The following is a 4,124-nucleotide window of genomic DNA, read 5'->3' as shown; positions in this document are numbered from 1 at the left end:
TAAGGTAAATTATACGGACCAAGGAGATGTACAAAAGTGAGTGAGTTGACGTTACGTTAGTGTTCTGCGAAATAACAACACAATGTCAAATACAGGTAGCCTAGTCAAATAATTAATATCCAACCCCATTAACAGTTACTCCCTTGCGGGAATTCCACTAACGTATGTAGCCAAACATAGCTGCTGCTCATTCCATTTGCTCAAAAATGGGAAAATGACTAAAAAAGTAAGGCCATAGAGACACATGCCAGCTCTCGTGGTTGTACTACTACTACCAGCAGTACTACACCTGCACCTGTCGACGACACACATTGTTCTGCTTCCACGAGCACATTCAATGCTAGCATCAGTAATTCTACATTTGTTGTTAGCCCAGCTAGCATAGACACTAACAGTTATGAATCTGAGGCAGCCGAAGAGCTACTGACCCTTTACCAGGGAAAGCGCTGAACAACAGACAGAGACGTTGGACCATTGAAGAGGTGCAAATATGATAACTACATTGATTTGGGGTTCACTTACATTGGGAGTAGTGCCTTTCCTGAGCCACAGTGTGAGCCATATGTGCAAAAGTACTATCTCACAACTCAATTAAACCTTCACTCTTGACCAAACACTTAGAAACAAAACATGCCAATTTGAAAAATAAGCCACAGGAGTTTTTTGAGGGAGAATTAAAATGACTTTTGAGTAGTAAGACATGTATAGAAGCAAAAGATACCATTAATAAGACGGAGCTAGAAGAGTCTTATATGGTGAGCTACCGAGTGGCTAGGACAGGCAAGCCCCATACTATTGTGGAGGACTTAATTCTTCCTACTGCCGCGGATATGGCTGGGCCAGTGCTGGGGGAAAAGGCCAACAAATCTATAGAGACAATGCCTTTATCAAATGATACTGTTTCACGACGCGTCAGTTACATGGCAGGATGTGTTGAATAAATTACTGCTTCGCATACAAGCCAGTGAATTCTATGCGTTACAGCTGGATGAGTCAACAGCTCCCGTCATATGTCCGTTACGTTTATGGGGGGTCAATTAAGGAAGACATCCTCTTCTGAAAACCACTGAAAACCAGGACAACAGGAGAGGATCTTTTTAAAGTACTGGACAGCTTTGTGACATCAATTGGACATTGTTGGTCAAGATGTGTTAGTATCTGTACTGATGGAGCAAAAGCCATGACAGGGAAACATAGTGGAGTGGTAACGAGCGTGCAAGCAGTTGCTCCCGATGCTACTTGGGTACACTGCAGCATCCACCAAGAGGCTATTGCTGCCAAGGGAATGCCTGACAGCTTGAAAGACGTTTCGGAAGCTACAGTGGAAATGGTTAACTTTGTTAAAGCAAGGCCCCTGAACTCTCATGTATTTTCTGCACTATGCAATGATATGGGCAGCGACCATGTAACGCTTTTACAAGATACAGAAGTACGCTGGTTATCAAGGGGCAAAGTATTGACATGTTGTTTGAAGTGAGAGACGAGCTTAACTTCTTGGATATAGGGGGCGCTATTTTAATTTTTGGATGAAAAACGTTCCCGTTTTAAACAAGATATTTTGTCAAGAAAAGATGCTCAACTATGCATATAATTGACAGCTTTGGAAAGAAAACACTCTGATGTTTCCAAAACTGCAAAGATATTGTCTGTGAGTGCAACAGAACTGATGTTACAGAAAAAACCCAGATAAAAATCCAATCAGAAAGTGCCACATTTTTTTAAATCGCCGCATGCCAATGACTCCTTATATGGCTGTGAAGGAGCTAGGAGTCAGCTTACGTTTTCCACGTTTTCCCCAAGGTGTCTGCAGCATTGTGACGTATTTGTAGGCATATCATTGGAAGATTGACCATAAGAGACTACATCTACCAGGTGGTCGCTTCGTGTCCTCCGTCACAATTATTGCGTAATCTCCAGCTGCAGTATTTTTCCGTTTGCTTCTGATGAGAAGCCAACTGTCACCACTGATAGATTATCGAATAGATATGTGAAAAACACCTTGAGGATTGATTCTAAACAACGTTTGCCATGTTTCTGTTGATATTATGGAGCTCATTTGGAAAAAAGTTCGGCGTTGTAAGTGACTGCATTTTCCGGTCTTTTTCTTAGCGAAACGTGATGAACAAAACGGAGCTATTTCGTCTACACAAATAATCTTTTTGGAAAAAATGAACATTTGCTATCTAACTAAGAGTCTCGTCATTGAAAACATCCGAAGTTCTTCAAAGGTAAATGATTTTATTTGAATGCTTTTCTTGTTTTTGTGAAAATGTTGCCTGCTGAATGCTAGGCTTAATGCTATGCTAGGCTATCAATACTCTTACACAAATGCTTGTGTAGCTTTGGTTGAAAAGCATATTTTGAAAATCTGAGATGACAGTGTTGTTAACAAAAGGCTAAGCTTGTGTTTGAATATATTTATTTCATTTCATTTGCGATTTTCATGAATAGGAAACGTTGCGTTATGGTAATGAGCTTGAGGCTATGATTACGCTCCCGGATACGGGATTGCTCGACGCTAGAGGTTAAAGTTATCTTTACTGATCATAATTTTCACTTGTCTGACCACTTGCATAATGATGAGTTACTCCAACGACTGGCCTATCTGGGTGATGTTTTTTCTCGCATGAATGATCTGAATCTAGAATTACAGGGACTCTCCGCAACAATATTCAGTGTGCGGGACAAAATTGAGGCTATGATTAAGAAGTTGGAGCTCTTCTCTGTTTGCATTAACAAGGACAACACACAGGTCTTTCATTGTATGATTTTTTTGGTGTGCAAATGAACTCAAGCTTACGGACAATGTCAATTGTGATATAGCGAAGCACCTGAGTGAGTTGGGTACTTTCCCGAAACGGATGACACAAACAACTGGATTTGTTATCCCTTTCATGCCCTGACTCCAGTCCACTTACCAATATCGAACAAGAGAGCCTCATCGAAATTGCAAGAAGCGGTTCTGTAAAAATTGAATTTAATCAGAATCCACTGCCAGATTTCTGGATTGGGCTGCGCTCCGAGTATCCTGCCTTGGCAAATAGCGCTGTTAAGACACTGATGCCCTTTGCAACCATGTACCTATGGGAGAGTGGATTCTTGGATCTCACTAGCATGAAAACTAAATACAGGCACAGACTGTGTGGAAATTTATTTAAGACTGAGAATCTCTCCAATACAACCCAACATTGCAGAGTTATGTGCATCCTTTCAAGCACACCCTTCTCATTAACCTGTGGTGAGTTATTTATGAGCAAATAAGGTTTTATATTTAAGATGGTTAAATAAATTACAAAATTATTGATTATTATGATAGTATTATTTGTGCCCTGGTCCTATAAGAGCTCTTTGTCACTTCCCACGAGCCGGGGTTGTGACAAAAACTCACACTCATTCTTATATTTAATAAATGTATTGTATAGTGTGTGTGTGGCACAATGATGGCAAAAAAACAACATTTGAGAGTGTGCTGACCCTGGTGCTAGAGTGGTTACTCAGCTGGAGGTTGAATGTTTGAAGGGGTACGGGACTATAAAATGTTTGGGAACCACTGCTTTAGCCAATATGGTGACAGTGATGAAAGCTGTGTGTAGTGGTATTGATATGGTTTGGCTTGGCTTGGAAAGTTTTTTTCAGATGATTTGTTGTGCATTGAAGTCCACAAACAAAGGGAAAAGGTGAGAGGAGAAGAGTGCATAGATGCGAGATGGAATACAACGTGGCTGCTATGAAAGTGAACTGTGTTTACGCTTAATCAGGGGTGTATTCATTCCGCCGATTCTGTTAAATAAAGTTTCTTAAACGGAAGCAAACGGAATGGAACTGAGATAAACATATATTGAAGGTGTCACTGTCTGTCCATGTGTCACTGTCTGTCACGTCAAATTTTTCTCTCGACCTGTGTGCACCTATGTTGTAAACTTTCATTCATAGGCTATGTTGTAGCAACCTCATGATGGGCATAGGGAAAATTAGAATATCATGTAGTAACCTAAATCTATCGATGTTACACTGAACTGGGTGAATAGAATATGAATGACAGTTATCCAATATGCTGTAATAGAAATAAGGCCATGCTCATGAAAAAAAACCTGACTCCCTCATCATGAACGTCACCGACCGCC

Source organism: Oncorhynchus tshawytscha, linkage group LG02, assembly GCF_018296145.1.
Source record: "Oncorhynchus tshawytscha isolate Ot180627B linkage group LG02, Otsh_v2.0, whole genome shotgun sequence".
NCBI lineage: Eukaryota > Metazoa > Chordata > Actinopteri > Salmoniformes > Salmonidae > Oncorhynchus > Oncorhynchus tshawytscha.
Note: the sequence above shows the minus strand (reverse complement) of the source record.